At 45.6% G+C, this 18,329-nt stretch overlaps 1 long non-coding RNA gene across 2 annotated transcripts in view; it reads left to right on the top strand.

The window, feature by feature from the left end:
• LOC141106205 (uncharacterized) overlaps positions 1–18,329 on the top strand; it is a 210,228-nt gene that overhangs the window by 15,660 nt on the left and 176,239 nt on the right. For both annotated transcript variants that reach the window (XR_012235695.1, XR_012235694.1), the window contains exon 2: positions 10,908–11,018. This is a non-coding gene — a long non-coding RNA (uncharacterized lncRNA). The remainder of the gene's footprint in view (positions 1–10,907; positions 11,019–18,329) is intronic.

The following is an 18,329-nucleotide window of genomic DNA, read 5'->3' as shown; positions in this document are numbered from 1 at the left end:
GCAATTGGTTCCACTAGATTTTAGTTAGGGGTATCGGAGTAAAGGGGGTTGAATACAAATGTACTCCACACTTTTCAGATATTTATTTGTAAAATAAATCTTTAAACCATTTTATCATTTTCTTTCCCCTTTACAATTATGTGCAACTTTGTGTTGGTCTATCACAATTAGTCCTAATAAAATACATTTATGTTTTTAAAAGGAGTTAGAGGATAGAGGCGGGACTTTGCATGAGGCATGTAGGTGGGTGTGTTAACTGAATGGTATGTGTTATGGTGTAGATATAAAAGATAGGTGCTATACAACGTAATATCCACAGAAAGTATTACAGGATAATCATGGTATAAAAGTTTAATAGCATAGGTACTTAAGCCAGATACAATCATACAAGGACACATCTTAGACCATAGTTGACCATGTTATAAGCAGTATATTAAAAGGCAATATTCCAATACTAATTGGACAGTTGCAAGAAAAAATACATTGTACAGTAAATTATGTGCATCAATAGTTATTAACTCAACGCGTTTCTTGGCTTGAAACCAATCATCAGGAGTCCGATGCAATTTAGCTGTATTAAGACAATGAGGTATCTATTAATGTATGGACAGATATTTATAGGAGAGATACACTGAAAATATAAATTTCTAAATACTCACAAATAATGCATTGATTAATGGTGACCTATATGTAAAAATACAACATTGGTCTGGGTCCATAAAGTCTCCCCTGGGGTTGAGGCAAAGAGCACACCCCAACCGACCGTCAGCCACGGCTGCCCAAGTGACCAAGGTACCCGTGAAGGCCGTCAGGCAGGGACAATTGGCAAGGCTAGAGAGCATGGAAAAAACTGTGGAAGAAATGAGAGAAAGTGTGTGAGCTATTATCTGAATGTGATAAGTGTGAGATGAGTGAGAACGGCAAAGCTAAGCTGTGAATATATGAAGAGGAGCTAGGAAATAAAAGAAGAGTGTGAGTGTGTTAGTGGGATAGAGTGTGTATGCAACTGAGAAGCCACTGCTAATGTGGATGAGCCTGAGTGACAGAGTGTTGAGGAATTACCTATGTGGTGAGTGCCGAGCCAAACCAGATGTCCCAAAGTCATGACGAGATCTCAAGGTGCCCGGCCAGAGACCGCCGTTTATTGCTGCGGGTCGGGGGCGCGCTCACGCCAACGTCGTGAGCGGGCGTGATGACGCGGCGGGGGAAGGAGAGGACAGCCAATGAAAAAGTGCAGCCGCCCACCATCCAATGCAGCGCCTGAGCCCAGAGATGGAAAACCACTGAGAGTCCCGTGAAGAGGCGGCAATGGCGCTGCAGACTGGATGTGGAGAGCATGACGCCGATGCGCCCAGGCCAGGGCCCGCCCCCGTCAATGGACAGTATTTAGTATTGAGTATTTAGAAATTTATATTTTCAGTGTATCTCTCCTATAAATATCTGTCCATACATTAATAGATACCTCATTGTCTTAATACAGCTAAATTGCATCGGACGCCTGATGATTGGTTTCAAGCCAAGAAATGCGTTGAGTTAATAACTATTGATGCACATAATGATTTACTGTACAATGTATTTTTCTCAAGTCGTCTTCCAGGACGGCACCCTGAGAGATGACTGGTCCTCCTGACAGGAAACACAATCAAGAAAGAGGTTTAAAAACCCCGCCCCTCCCTGCACTCCTCAGTTTTTGATTGTGTTTCCCCACAGCGAAGCAGTTTGTTTTTTTTTTCAAATAGACTGAAGGCCATGGGCTGGAAGTCTCCCCCTGGGCGCCAGACTGCAGGTTTTTGGAAAACCTTTGGGTCTAGTAGGGCTTGCCCTTCCCGCGGGGTTTGTTTCCCCTATTTTCTCAGGGGGGCAATGAAGAGCTCCCCATGAGAACTGGGGGACCCTGGGCACTGTGAGTCTCCAGAACTCCAGGGACCATGTTCCTGCTCCCCCCTCTCCTTACCTCATGGTTTTAAGAGAGGATTTGCCACAATCTGCCTGTTTTCTGCTGTTGCAGCTCTATGCTGGGTCTCCTGGCCGCCTCAGCACCGGCGGCTGTGTGTAGGATCGGCGCCATTTTGCGGTGGTCATTTCTGGGAGGAACACTAGAGCGCGCCGCCCACAGAGGAGGAAGCGGCCTTGGCAAGATGGCGGCGGCATTCGGAACGCCATGAGGAGCCAGCAGCCGGCTTGAACCACAGGTACCAGCACTTAAGAGGGGAGTAGTTCCGGGCGGCAGAGGCAGCATCAGGCAAGGAGCAGGCGTCCACTACTCACTCACTGCAATGGAGCAGGCGGAGTTTACAGCCGTTATGGAGGCCACCGGGGGGTGAGTCTGTCAGGCTGGAGGAGATAAGGGAGGGGGTGCCCCTCTAGCTTTTCCCTCATAAGAGATCTCTGTTTAATTGTTACTAGCTAAATGGGCTTCTTGTTTTTGCAGACACAGAAACCCAGAGTGTTGCCAGTAGACCGAGACCCAAAAATCCTTCCCGTTCCAAGAGGTGAGGGTACTGCAATGATAAACTAGCTGCAGAGTACACCAAGCCGTTCTGTTATAAATGCATTCATAAATTATCAGGGAAGGAGACTTCAGAGGTTATGAGAGATTTTCTCTCAGTACAATCTGAGATGCTGTCCACACTTAAAGCCTTCCAGGCTAGCCTCAATGCTAGGCAGGATAGCAGAGAAGGCTCATCCTCTCAGGAAAGTGCTTTTTCTAATGTTAGACAGGTGAGCACTGCTCCACAGAAACCGCCATCTTCTCAGGATTCGGAGGCGGAGGAAGTGGAAGGTCCCTGCCGAAGTCTCCTTAAAGAAGGGGAAGACGCAGAAGATAGCCAGGAGGAAGAGGAACACTCCAGGCCAGGCCGACATATCTTCTCAACAGATGATATGGAGGGCCTCCTAGGGGCTATTTATGCTTCTGAGGAGATCCAGGAGCCAGAGGCACAGACTTCTGTACAGGATAGGTTGTATCAGGGGTTGTCTAAGGCTCAGTCTAAAGTGTTACCTATCCACCAGTCTCTGAAAGACATTGTTTTAAGAGAATGGAAGGAGCCGGAAAATAAACTTCAGAAGTTTAAAACCTGGAAACGCAGGTGTCCGTTTAAGGAAGAGGAGCAGGAGAAGTTTTTTAAACTTCCCAAACTAGATGCATCTCTGGCCCAGGTGTCTAAACAATCTGACCTGTCTTTTGAAGACGCAGGTAACATCCGGGACCAAATGGACCGTAGGTCAGAGACCCTTTTACGCAGGGCCTGGGAGGCCAATGCGGCTACTTTAAGTCCGGCTTTAGCTTCAGCTTGTATAGCTAGGAATACTAACGTGGCTGAATAAACTGACTGATCATGTGGCGAGTTCTTCCAGGTCCAAAGATCTTTTGGATTCCTTGGAAGTAATTGGTAAGGCGGTAGCCTTTCTTGTGGATGCGGCAGTGGAGTCGGTGCGGACTTCAGCTAAGACAGCAGCGCTTCTCAATTCTGCCAGAAGAGCCATATGGGTTAAGACCTGGGATGGGGATCCTACCTCTAAGACTAGGTTATGCGGTCTTCCTTTTGAAGGATCTCTCCTGTTTGGTACAGGGTTGGACCAGACCCTCTCCAGATCTACGGAGAAGGGAAAGAAATTTCCGGTTAAACCTAAAAAGGCCAAAAGATTTTTTTCGAGGCCCCCAGGTCAACAACCGGTTTAAGGACCGTAAGGAAGGAAAGAAGTGGGGTGTTGGTAAAGCCAAACAGAAAGGAGCTCTCCTTTTCTCCGGCCCTAAGGTCGCAGACAAGGATCCGCCAGCACCAAGGTGGGAGGGAGGCTGGCACAATTTATCCCACAGTGGGAGCAGGTAGCCCAGAGCCCTCTGGTCCTTCAGTGGATAAGAGAGGGCTACGGGCTAGAGTTTTCTTCCAGGCCTCCACAGACATTTCTACTGACCTTTTTACCCAGAGAAAAGCCAAAAGCCATAGGACTCATGGAAAATATCGAGCAGTTGGCGAGTCAGAGAGTCATTCTCCCAGTTCCGGCGGATCAGCAAGGAAAGGGTTTTTATTCCCACGTCTTTGTTGTTCCCAAACCGTCCGGGAAATTCAGGTTAATCCTGACTCTAAAGAAATTAAATACCTTCCTGCGATACAAAAGATTTCGCATGGAATCGGTCTATACGGTCAGAAAACTTCTGTTAAGAGGTTTTCATGGCTACCATAGACCTGAAGGATGCATATCTGCATATTCGCACCAGGTATTCCTTCGCTTTGCTATCCGCACGGATCTGGGTACACAGCACTGGCAGTTCCAGGCCCTACCATTCGGACTGGGGGCCAGTCCAAGGGTATTTACAAAGATCCTTGCAGAGGTCATCTCCTACCTGCACCTTCAGGGGATTTCCCTGATACCATATTTAGACGACCTGTTGGTCTACAACCTTTCCAGGGAATCCCTTCTCCAGGATCTGGACAGGGTAATATCCACCTTGGAGTCCCTGGGATGGTTGATAAGTCAGGAGAAATCCTCTCTGATTCCTTCTCAGACCAAACTCTACCTGGGTCTGTGGGTGGACTCGGTAGGGCAGAAACTGATCCTTCCGCAGGAGAAGATAGAAGCACTGATTGCTTCAGTGTCTCCAATCCGGCACCAGAAGGTAGTATCCAGAAGAGTGATCATGAGGATTCTAGGTCTCATGACTTCATGTATCCTGGCAGTACCTTGGGCCCAGCTCCATTCAAGACCCCTGCAAAACTTCCTTCTATCCTCATGGGATGGAAAGAAGGAATCCCTAGATACTCTGGTGGCCATCCCTCTAAGAATAAGAAATTCCTTACTTTGGTGGCTCAACCCCCAAAGGTTGGGGGCAGGCCATCTTTGGTTCCAGCTCCAGCCGGTCAGAATAACGACCGATGCGAGCTCGTGGGGATGGGGGGCCCATCTAGAAGAACTGCAAGCTCAGGGTGTGTGGCACACACGACAGAGAACTGCGTCTTCCAATTCCCGGGAATTGTTAGCTGTCAGGGAGGCTCTAATAGCCTTCGAGAGCAGGATCAAGGGGAAGGAAGTTCAGATCCTCTCCGACAACTCCACGACAGTGGCCTTTCTGAACTGACAGGGGGGTACACGGTCGCTTTCCCTAATGGGTTTGACACAGGAGATTCTAGAATGGGCGGAGCAAAAAATACCGTCCATTTCTGCGGTACACATAAGGGGAGTTTTCAACATAAAGGCAGACTTCCTCAGTCGTCAGACAGTACAAAAGGGTGAATGGGAGCTGAACCCTGAAGTTTTCACCATGGTCTGTCAACCGCTGGGTACACTGGAGATAGATCTCTTTGCCTGCAGGGAAAACAGGAGAGTCAAGAGATACTTTTCCCTCTGCAGGGAACGAGGGTCCGAGGGGGTGGACGCATTGGCTCAGGAATGGGATTTCAGTCTGGCTTATGCGTTTCCTCCCTTACCTCTGATTCCGAGAATCCTTCAAAGACTGAGTCGGGCCAGGGGCAATTTGATCTTGATTGCCCCCTGGTGGCCCAAAAGGTCCTGGTTTCCCACGTTGTGGAACTGGGCGGTGTTGCCTCCGGTTCAGCTTCCAGAACGTCAGGATCTTCTGCTTCAAGGCCCTCTTTACCATCCGAACCCCGGTTTCTTCAGGTTGACAGCTTGGCTGTTGAAAGGGAGTGCCTGCGCAACAAGGCGTGTTCGGAGAAGGTGATTGACACCCTGTTACTGAGTAGAAAGCCGGTAACTAGACGCATTTATGCTAGGGTCTGGGGGGCTTTTTCCCGTTGGTGTGAAGCGAGAAAGGTTCCCCAGAAGGAAATTCCAGTTATTTTAGACTTCCTACAAGAGGGAGTAGACCGAGGTTTAGCCACCAAGACTCTGAAGGTTCAGGTGGCAGCCTTGTCTAGTTTTTTGGATGTTAAATTAGCTCTAGATCCTTTAAGAGATTCTCTTGTCGGCTAGAGAGAGACTTTCCCCGGTGCAAATGAAGGAATTTCCACCGTTGGATTTATCTTTAGTCTTGGAAGCCCTGACCAGGGCACCTTTTGAGCCGTTGGCTCAATCTTCAGTCAGACTGATTCCGTTTAAAACCGCCTTCCTTCTGGCTGTTACTACAGCCAGAAGGGTGGGCGATTTGCATGCTCTTTCTATGAAGGAGCCCTTTTTCCGCCTGTTAGAAGATCGAATTATTCTCAGGCAGGACCCTTTGTACCTTCCCAAGGTGGCTTCACGCTTCCATAGGTCACAGGAGATTATTTTACCCTCCTTCTGTCTCAATCCACAGAACGAGAAGGAAAGGGCCTTCCATACGTTGGATGTCAGGAGATGTCTGTTGCTTTACCTAGAAAAGGTTAAAGAGTTTAGGAAAACTCAGCATCTGTTGGTTAGTTTTTGTGGAGTTCGAAGAGGCGAACAGGCCTCTAGAACGACCATTGCTAGATGGATTAGACAGGCTATTGCCATAGCTTATGAGCATTCAGGTCAGACGGCTCCAACTAATCTTAAAGCTCACTCTACAAGGTCTCTGGCAACCTCTTGGGCAGAAAGAGCCGGAGCATCGGTAGATCAAATTTGTAAGGCAGCAACGTGGTCAAGCCAGAACACGTTCCTGAAACATTACAGAGTGGAACTTCTGTCACCCCAGGATCTGGCCTTTGGCAGAAAGGTCCTGTAAGCGGTTGTCCCGCCCTAAGGTAGGCCTGAGCTACTTGCTCTTCTCTCAGGGTGCCGTCCTGGAAGACGATTTGAGAAAATGACCAGTTACACTTACCGGTAACGGTGTTTCTGGGAAGTCTTCCAGGACGGCAGGCCTACTTCCCACCCGGTTTGTATTATTATAGAGTGGTACATTGGAGATGTTTTTGTTTCACTTTCATGCACTGGTGTGGGTCAATACTTTTGCACAACTGAGGAGTGCAGGGAGGGGCGGGGTTTTTAACCTCTTTCTTGATTGTGTTTCCTGTCAGGAGGACCAGTCATCTCTCAGGGTGCCGTCCTGGAAGACTTCCCAGAAACACCGTTACCGGTAAGTGTAACTGGTCATTTTTCTTGCAACTGTCCAATTAGTATTGGAATATTGCCTTTTAATATACTGCTTATAACATGTTCAACTATGGTCTAAGATGTGTCCTTGTATGATTGTATCTGGCTGAAGTACCTATGCTATTAAACTTTTATACCATGATTATCCTGTAATACTTTCTGTGGATATTATGTTGTATAGCACCCATCTTTTATATCTACACCATAACACATACCATTCAGTTAACACACCCACCTACATGCCTCATGCAAAGTCCCGCCTCTATCCTCTAACTCCTTTTGTATTCACTGGGATGGAGGCATGTGGGTGCTTTCCGTAAAAACAGTGTGGACAGGTCACAACCCCTTTTGATATATGATAACCAGGGTGGCAGACACCCGTTTTCTGTGACCTGATCAATCCACCTATCAATGCCCACACATACTCATTACAATTTACCTTTTATCTATTTCCTGTTACCTTGTCTCATACTTTATTCTACCCACCTTTATTAACAATCTTTATGTTTATATTTTCTGTTACTTCTCTTTTTTTCCTCGCTGTATTATAATCTATTTGATAGAGACCTATGGTCCCCCTCTTGTTCATTGACCTATTTCAATGCAAGAGTCGCATATATAGTCTTGTTTACATATATTTCTACTCTTAACAATTGCTTTTGCATATTGATTTTATTTAGTATAAACAATTAGAACTATTTTCTTTCCTATCAATTTTCCTACATTTTTCCCTTTATAATTCCTCTATCATACACTGTTTCAATACAGTGTAACACAACTCTGTGTCTGTTTTTGTTTTGTTCCAAATGCTATATAGGAATTTTCATAGCTAATACATATATATTTATTTTATCCAATATTTTTCCTCCTGTCTCGGTCTTCGCTGTTTCCCTTTAGTCAAACAAACACTGATTTAATTCAGGGCTAAAACAGCTTTTTCTGTCTGTTTTGTTATTCTCCTTTAGTCAGACTGATTCAATTCAGGGCTAAAGTTTTTATTTTTGTTTTTTTTATTTTTGTTGCTTTTCTTTAGTCAGATAAATACTGATTCAATTCAGGGCTAAAGTTTTTTTATACCCTACACTTCTTTGCACAGTGATTGGATTCAGTGCAAAGAGTGAGTGTGCATTTTGTAGTTTTCTTTGCTATATATTGATTTAATTCAAGGTAAAGAATTTTTGCTTTTGTATTCATTTGAGTTTCTTTTGTTCTCTTCCCATTTTTATCCTTTTCAGATTTCCTGATCTCTTCCTACAGTTCATACATTTTTATCTATTTACATCCTATACACATTCGGTGCTGGGGTCTGTTCGGTTCACTCCCCGGGGTTGCGATGCGCCCAGTCCAGGACCCGTCACCCGTCCTGTCCATTGACGGGGGCGGGCCCTGGCCTTGGCGCATCGGCGTCATGCTCTCCACATGCCTGCATGCAGTATGTCGGTCAGTTTTTCTGACTGATACTGATACTTCTAAAAAAGTAATTATCGGCCGCACGGATAATCCATCAATCCCTGTTATCAATACTTTTTCAAAACACTAGGTTTTTATTTGTCTTGCTTGCTAGAAATGCCCCAAGTTGTTTGTATCCTGCAGTTAGGGTTGCATCATCCTGTGGATAAAAAATGTAGCGCATAAACGTGGTAAATGTTCTCCACAAAACACCTCAATGGTGAAAATCATGTGTGATTAATATCAAAAGCAAACAAAAATATAAGTGAAGATAAAGTCCATATGAATGAACTTGGAACACATAAATGTCTCTGCAGATGTGTATAAACAGAATTACTGGCTGTGAAAAAGTTTGATGTAAATAAAAACTGGGTGGGTCAACACATGGATGCGACTTCCGTCTAGGATTCCAACAAGGCAAGACAATAATAAGCTGGACTCTTACCAGATCTTGTGGAATCCCCTGTCGTATGACATGGAGTCATGTAAGCGTTTCGCCACACCAGGCCTGTAGATCGATATCCGGATCCACAAGGGTCATAAGTGTCGATTCCCCAGGTTCTCATGGGATCATCAAACGAATCCTTGTAGTGGATATAAGTGAAGTTCTGGTGACTGAAGTGTATGATTTATAGCCAGGATGGGCTATATTAATCCTCTCCCAATCATATGTGGAAAGAAAAGAAGAGCTTCTCATTGCAGATAAAACGGTGGTATCTTTTTATTGTAATAAAACAAGATACATAAAAACAAAGTGATCACTGAATAAAAAATATATATATGGGGCAACCTAAGAGAAGGTAAAAAAAGCCCGACATGTTTTGACGCATAGGTCTTCTACTGGGGCATAAGCCACCATCTCTAAGTTGCCGATATTTATAAATGATACATAAAATTGTAGACCAATCACAAACAATGAGGCATAATTGGATATTATTGGACAAAGGAGTGTCAGCTGATCAAGAAACACCAAACCTTGCATGGGGAGGCCAATAGCATCATCCTAAAGGGCGAACAGATCAAACAGCCAATCAGTGGGCCTGCAAAGAACTGGCGCCCTCAGACCTCCCAGTGCACGTCAAACATTTGTCATGACATCCGGTCTAGAGCAAGAACCTGACATCAGTAACAAGTTGAATGTTAGAGATTGGGTAACTAAGACAGCTAATAGGCATGGACTCTTCACTACAAGGATTCGTTTGATGATCCCGTGAGAACCTGGGGAATCGACACTTATGACCCTTGTGGATCCGGATATCGATCTACAGGCCTGGTGTGGCGAAACGCTTACATGACTCCATGTCATACGACAGGGGAGTCCACAAGATCTGGTAAGAGTCCAGCTTATTATTGTCTTGCCTTGTTGGAATCCTAGACGGAAGTCGCATCCATGTGTTGACCCACCCAGTTTTTATTTACATCACAAACTTTTTCACAGCCAGTAATTCTGTTTATACACATCTGCAGAGACATTTATGTGTTCCAAGTTCATTCATATGGACTTTATCTTCACTTATATTTTTGTTTGCTTTTGATATTAATCACACATGATTTTCACCATTTGAGGTGTTTTGTGGAGAACATTTACCACGTTTATGCGCTACATTTTTTTTATCCACATTATTTATTGTTCTTTGTCACATCGTATGTAGCTGCTCTATGTATTTATTTTAGCGCAGTGTTTTTCTGTTTTTCCTCATTTTGCATCATCCTGTGCATGAGACCTGTGATAAACGTCCATACTTGCCAAGTTATTAACCCGTTTTTCTGGAACTGGCCATAATGTTGTTCATAAGACTCATGCCTTGTGCTTTCTAACTAGTTCATTGCAAAGACAATAGTCTATGTGTTTGGCCTTTTTTTATAGGCCAATTTTGTAAAGGCTGTTATGTGAAAAACTCTTGCATCGTGCCTGCGGTTAGACTGGGTAGATCCACTTTTAAGCTGACCATATACTGTTTTCTTTTGTTTAGTTTGTGGCCTCAGCTAAAGAAATCTTAGATTCCTCCATCCATGCTAAACAGCTCAGATAGTGGCTTTCAGGATACCCAGACAGCAGCTGCATCTGATTGAATGCAGCTGCTATTTGGCCAAATTTTCCAGTAGGCTCCTTTTTGACAATCAGCTTTTAGGCTGGCCATACATTATACAATTTTCTTTAGATTTACCATCAATTATGTAGTGCATGGGCCTGCCTGATTGCATACAAATTGAAAGTGTCTAGGTTTGACCTCATATTATATGGTTTTTGGTAAATCTAAAGGAAAATTGTATACTGTATGACCAGCCTTACTGGTACTGGAACTGCACAACGTTCTCTGGTGTGATGAGGGGGTTTTGGAGGTGGAGCTGCATCATGTTTTACTTTCTCATCATGAATATTAAACAAGAAAATATAAAACTATAATACTCTTGATACAAAATATTTTTTGTTTCCTCACCAGAATGACCATGGCACAGCTGGGAGCGGTAGGAGTGGTGACTGTCCTAATTGCCTTGATTTTACATTCATCTATTCATAAGGTGGAAGAAGGTCACCTGGCTGTGTATTACAGGTAATTACAAAAGTGCATTTTGCAGACCAGATATCTGGCACACATTTTGTAGAAAATGGTTCTATTAAAAAAAATGATCAAACCATTGAAAGGTGAAACCATCCTGTGCGTACTGTAATAAGGGAATAAGCTGTCATTGCTGTGTTAACTTTTAGGGCCAGTTCCCACCATATGCAGTCCAGTGCATTTTTGAAGCACAAAAAAAAGCATGGAAAGTAGGTTATATGATTTTTCAGTGGCATAGTTCATTCCAGTGCTTGCAGTTCCAGTTCCAGAAAAAAAGTAGAACATGCTGCATTTTCCTGCAGTGGACTGTACTGGAATGCTGTAAAACGCATCATGATTGCACCAAAAATGCATTGTAACACACGTCCTTATTTAGGGCCAGTTCACACCACAAAAATGCACTCCAGATCCGTTCCGGATGCGTTTTTGCATGCATGTTTTTAACACATTTTTGATGTGTTCCGGTGCATTTTTGACGCGTTTCCTGGTGCATTCCAGATGCTTTTAGTTTTTTTCCTACTATACTAGGCTCCAGTGCTTTTTTTTTATTTATTTATTTTATGCGTTCTAGTGTGTTTTTGTTGTGTTTACTGCGTTCCAGTGCAGGACATTCTACTTTTTTTTTTTTTTTACTGAAACGCCCTGGAACTGACTGCACTGGTGTGAACTATGCCATTGGAAACCGTATAACCTACTTTCCCCCAGTCGTCTTCCAGGTCAGCCCTTGAGAGATGGAGCTCCTCCTCACACACAGGAAACACATTGCCATTCTTTTCCATTCTTTTTCTAATCTTTAAAAGGTGGTCCCTGGTCAGTCATAGTGTTCCCTCCATTTCGGAGGAGACATGTTGCCTGAAGGCACCGCCGGAGGCTTCATCTCCCAAGGGCTGAGCTGGGACATGTCTCATGGCAAGCAGGGAGAGCATGGGGTGGGCTTCTGGACTGCGGGGGTGAGTGCACCCTTACCGTATGGTTGATGGAGGAGGTCGGACGTATGGCCACAGGCAATTATCCTTAGGCTGCAAGCAGGAGGTGACCCGGATTCTGGCTTCTTCTGAGCTCAGGCGTGGAGAAAGGCGTTGATACACCATCCCCTTCAGCGGGGGGGGGGGGGTGTACCCGCGGCTGGAGGCCACTTGACCCGGAAGACACGTTTCCGGGGCGGGGTGATGTCATCCGCGTGCGCTGGGGAACTGGTCCACCCCCTTAAAGGCACGGGAAGCTTGATTGGCCGGCTGGTGCCATTATCGTGGACGCGGCTGCAGGGAACAGCATGGATGCCACAGGATGGTCCAGGACGCAAGAGGACAGTGCTCTGTCATCTGCCCGGGCTCCCAGGGATGCAGGCACCAGTGAGTGACCCTTTGTTGTCCAGTTTGGGAACAGCTAGCTAGATGGTGGTGGTCTCTAGCGGGCTGGGGCACTACAGGGCTTAGTGAGGTGTCACTGGGTGCGCACACTGGCGGGTTGAGTATAATTTTTTTTTTCTCACAGCTATGGGCCCCTGTGTTTGTCTTGGCAGGCCAAGCCTTCTCAAGAACCAAAGCCCACTCCCAGAAAGCGGTGTGCAAAATGTGCTACCAAGATGCCCTTGGAATACACAGAGCCACTATGCCAAGTGTGCATCGACAGACTGGTTGAAAAACGGTCAGATGCAATCTACACAAAAATCTTTGGATCCGTGAGGGAGGATATGGCCACTACCTTTTAAGGATCTTAAAATTTATTGCAGAGGTTAAACCTTAAACAGCTCCCACTTCCATAGCCAAGATCAGTCACCTCAGGGTCGCAGGAGACGGCGAGGGAAAGAGCGGGCAGCAGCGTGGTTAGCGTAATAGCCACCAACAGCTCAGATTCGGAGCAGGAGGACGGGGGAGAAGAGAAAAAGGGGCCCAAGTACAAATTGTCCCTAGAAAACGTAGAAGTCCATATATGAGACTTTGGAGATTGAGGAAGAAAAAGAACTTCCATCAAAACATGACCTGATGTATCAAGGTCTTAGGAAGAAAAATTCCAAAGTATTCCCGGTCCACCAGGTGGTGTCGGACGTCATGAGTGGGCTAGTCATAAGAAGCGGTTCCCTTTTCAGTGACGATCCACAGGAAGTGTGGAATAAAAATCCTAAATTGGATGCGCCACTATCCAAAGTTTCCAAAAAATCCTCATTGGCCTTTTGAAGGTATGGGGCATCTTAAAGATTGCATGTATAAGAGGGGCGACATTATCCTATAGAGAGCTTGGGAAACAAGTGTCGCCAGCCTGAAGCCGGCACTCGCAGGGAGGAAATTTTGAAGACCCTACTGATCCTCTCTAAAGCAGTCCGCTACATAGCAGATGTGTCTGCTGAGTCTGTCAAACTGGCAGCAAGATCAGGAGGCCTAGCCATGGCAGCCAGATGGGCTATTTGGATGAAGACCTGGTCAGGGGACCCTGCATTCAAAATGAGACTATGCAACCTCCCATTCTCCAGAGACTGCTTGTTCGGGACAGGCTTGGACGAAGCCCTAGAAAGAACGACAGACAGGAAGAAAACCTTCCCGAACAAAAAGCGCAATCCTCCACAAAAGAGGTTTTTTTCGTGGCCGAAGAGAGCGTCCACAGGTTTAAAAAAAGACTACCCCAAAAAGAACTGGACGGGTCACAAGGGGAAGCCGAAGAGTAATGTCCTCTTTGGCTCTACTAACCAAACCTCAAAACAATGACAACAGATTGCCAGTAGGAGGAAGGATGCCTACCTTCCTACCTCAATGGCAGGAGACGACAATCAGTTCATTCTAGACATTATCGTGAGGGGCTACTCCCTGGAATTCAATTGTCATCCTCCAGAGAGATTTTTATTAACAAAACTTTCCAGGGATCCTGAAAAAGCAGGAGCTCTCCCGTTGTAGACCAGATAGTAGACCAGAAAGTCCTTAGTCCCAGTCCCAGAGGAACTGACACAAACAGATTTTTACTCTCTCACTCGTTTTGTGATCAAAAAACCTTCTGGGAAGTTTTGATTGATATTAACCCTAAAGCCCCTGAACCAAGCGATACACTACAAAAGATTCCACATGGAATCCATATTCTCGGTCAAAAATATCCTTCAATCGGGAATTTTCACGGCAACCATGGATCTCAGGGATGCCTATCTCCACATTCTCATACGAGAAGAATCCCAGAGATATGAGGTTGGCGGTGGAGATAGAAGGAAAGGAATATTTTCCAGTGCAGGGCTCTTCCTTTCGGTCTATCCTTGTCACCGAGGATATTTACCAAAGTCCTAGCAGAAGCCCTGGCCCCTCTGAGATTGAAGAAGATGACTGTAGTGCCGTATCTAGACTACCTACTTTTCACCGTCAGAAGTACAGCTGGTAAAAGACCTTGCAGAAGCTCAACTATGGCTGAAGCCACTAGGCTGGGTTTTTCTAACTTCGAAAAATCCAACCTGTGTCCCTCTCAGAACATCTGGTTTCTGGGATATCTGCTCAACTCCATAGAGCAGAAGACGTCCCTACCGGAGGAGAAGATCCAAGGCCTCGTCAAGAGAGTAAGTTCTGTACAGAACAACCTCCCGATATCTATCTAGGAGCTGATGTCGATTCTGGGTCTGATGACCTCAACGATACCAGAAATACAATGGGCTAAATATCATCTAAGGCCCCTGCCATTCTTTCTCTTAAGAAATCAACAAGAAGATCTGGACAGGACGCTATTACTCCCAACCTCCATGAAGAGGTCACCCTGGTGGTGGAGGGTCCACATAAATTTAAACCAGGGTCTGGCCTACACAAAATATATCCATCCCAGCTTCTTGCTGGAGATGCGACTCGCCCTCAGCGGATTTCATTCATATTTTTTGGAACTGTCCTCAGATTGAAGTCTTTTGGGCTGAGGTCACCACTTTTATTTTAACTGTTGCCACCATTCCTGTGCCATTGTCAGCGGAGGAATGTCTATTGGGACTTGTAGAACCGCTGGCCCCTTGCCGGGCAAGCAGAACCTTACTAGGATTATTACTTTATTATGCTTGTAGGTCTGTAGTACTCCGATGGAAGGCTTTGCCCCCACCCTCAATAAATTTTTGGAAGAGGTTAGTGAACTTGGCTCTGCCACTATACAAGGCTACTTACCTGTCGCATGGCTGTGCTAAGAAATTTTATAAAATATGGGACATCTGGACGGAATCCCTGTCCACTAATGCAGACTCGATGGATGATTAGAAACGCTCTATTAATTACCTGTAACGGCTCAAGTGGCATCTCTGAACTTGTAGGCTTCCTTTGGTTGCTCGGTCAATAGTTATGGGGAGAGGGTGGAATGTGTATATGTAACGTGTACTTCATTTCATTTCGTAAATAATTAAAGTATGCTATGTGGAGTATCTGTGGAAATAGAAGAACACTTTAGATAATCTGCACAGGTGATTGAGTGTACAGTAGTTTAGTTGTTTGTTATTATTTTAGTTTTTAGTTTGTGTGTGACCGAGCCTGGGTATGCCCAATAGGCTCTGTATTGTATTTTTTTTTTTTTTTACCTTGAAATTACAATAAAAACTTTCAAAAAAGAAAAAACGCGTCTGGCATGGTCTTTCTGAACCTCACGGAAGTTGACCACAGAAGCAAGCAGTTGGGGATGGGGAGCCCACCTAGCAGGGCAACCTGCTCAGGGGAGATGGTCCCCGGAAGAAGCCCAGGCATCTTCGAATTGGAGGGAGCTTATGGAAATAGCCAAAGCCATAGAACACTTCCAAGACCAGCTAAGGAGTCATCCCACCCTGATCCTGTCGGACAACGCAACGGCAGTGGCTTATATAAACAAATAAGAGGGCACAAGGAGCCCCTCCTTAAGCCACATCTCCAATCAGATATGTCGATGGGCAGAAAGGAACCTACTGTCGTTGGGAGTGGTCCATCTGAAGGGGGAAAACAACCAAGTGGCGGACTTCCTCAACCGCCAAGAGATCTCCCAAGTGGAATGGGTATTGCACCCAGAGGTGTTCAGGGAAATTACAGCCCGCTGGGGAGTACCAAATATAGATCTGTTTGCATCCTGGAAAAACACCCAGGTGAAGCGTTTTTTTCTTGCTAAACCAGCAAGACTGGCCTCTAGGGCTAGACGCACTCCAAAACTCGTGGAATTTCAAGATGTGCTACGCCTTCCCTCCGTTTCATCTGATTCCTCGGGTGTTGAAGAAATTCCTACAAGAGCAAACAAAGCTCATACTCGTAGCACCATATTAGCCCAAGAGAGCCTGGTTCTCTCAGCTCCTCGGTTCTCTCAGCTCCTCAGGCTCTCAGAAGAGCCGTGGCTACTTCCTCACAGGGACGACCTGATGTGTCAGGGACCCCTAACAGGCCTAAGACAAGAAAGCTTCAATTAGGCGGCCTGGTTACTGAGGAAGATGTCTTGATCAAAAGGGCTCTCAGATAAAGTAGTGACAACGCTTCTGAGCGCTTGGAGGCCCGAACACCAGGGCCATCTACAGAAATACCTGGAGAAAGTTGAACAGCTGGTGCACTAAAAATAACAGACAAAAGATGGATACACCGACTATTCTTAAGTTCCTTCAGCAGGGTGCTGATAAAGGTCTAGTGCTCAGTACGCTGATGGTCCAGATAGTAGCGCTGTCAGTGTATCTAGAACGGACACTACAAGAAGACCCCTTGGTCTCACGCTTTTGGGGAGCATTGGCAAAATACAGACCACCCAAGACACAAAAATGTGCCACATGGGATCTTCTATCGGTGATACTGAGGGGTTCATTAAAAATCCCTTTGAGCTGCTACAAGAAACATCTTTACGCCTGCTGACACTCAAAACTGTTTTCCTCGTGGCTATCACTACAGCACGTAGGATAGGGGAAATCCAGTCTCTGTCTGTCAGAGAACCTTTTTTCTAAAGATTCATGATGATAGAATTGTCCTTCAAACAGATCCAGGATTTACACCAAAAGTGACGTCAACTTTTCATAAATCCCAGGATATAGTACTACCTTCACTACTACCTTCTACCAACGAGTTCAGAGCATCAGATGCTCTATTTATCCTGTACGCTGGCAAACAGGCAAACAAGCGTCCAAGAAAACGCTAGCCAGATTGATCAAGGCAGCTATACTGGAATGCTACGGAGTTATGAAGATAACACCGGCAAAAGATCTAAGGGCTCATTTAACAAGGGCTTCAGCAGCCTCGTGGGCAGAGAAGGCGGGAGCCACTCCGGAGCAAATTTGCAGGGCAGCGACTTGGTCAAGATTCTCAACCTTTGTTCAGCATTACAGGCTGGATCTGATATCTTTTGGTAGGAAAGTCCTCCAAGCCATTGTCCCACCCTAATCTGGTGAGTACTTGGTTATCCTCTCAAGGGCTGACCTGGAAGACGACTGGGGGAAAAGCAGAGTTAGTTCTTACCGGTAACTCTGTTTCCAGTAGTCTTCCAGGGCAGCACGATCCCACCCTAATGTGTAACCTTGTGGGGTTGTGTTGTGTTTTTATGTCTTTCAGATTTCGGCCTTCGGTTCTCTTGGATGATCGACCAGGGACCTGAGGGGCCGTCTCTTAAAGAAATTAATGGCAATGTGTTTCCGGTGTGTGAGGAGCTCCATCCCAAGGACTGCCCTGGAAGACTACTGGAAACAGTTACCGGTAAGAACTGACTCTGCTTTTCCAATGCGTTTTTGAAGCAGAACAAAAACGCACTGGACTGCATGTTGTGTGAACTGGCCCTTAAGGTTAAGAAAAAAGAGGGGGAAAATTGCACTGGGCTGCATCAAAAACATGCGTGCAGAAAAGCATCTGGAATGCATCCATACTGCTTTTCTATGGTGTGAACTGGCCCTTAAGGCCAACAGTTGGAATTTGTCAGAAAATGCCAAGTCTACTCCAGAACAGTCATTCTGAACTAGGGTTCATCCAGAGATTGCTAGAGTTTCCTTGAACTGTGGCCAATTGACCTTCTATTTATTGGTTTCTGTATAGCTCCAGGGCAAACACCACTTACTGAAGCCAGCAACATGACACCAATGATCTTTTTGGCTACCTGTAATTTTCTGATCGCCACTGTAAAAGTGTCTCTCCCCCCTCCAACCACCAAAGGGCGGGGGCCCCTCCACCCACTCACCTCCATTGAAATTGCTGTTAGGGCTTCCCAGATGCTTGAAATTATTTTACGTATGTCTCTAGAGCAGCTCTTTTCAACCAGGGTGCCTTGGCAAAATGCCTAAAAATGTCCCAAAAATTGTATTCAAGCCGGTGGGTGGATGAAACCTGCCTTAAGTTACACACAGCCACAGGTTTTCATTGTACACAATTACAACCTTCTAGCTGC

The sequence above is a fragment of the Aquarana catesbeiana genome, linkage group LG08 (assembly GCF_042186555.1).
Source record: "Aquarana catesbeiana isolate 2022-GZ linkage group LG08, ASM4218655v1, whole genome shotgun sequence".
Taxonomy (NCBI): Eukaryota; Metazoa; Chordata; class Amphibia; order Anura; family Ranidae; genus Aquarana; species Aquarana catesbeiana.
This window is presented reverse-complemented; position numbering and strand designations above follow the sequence as displayed.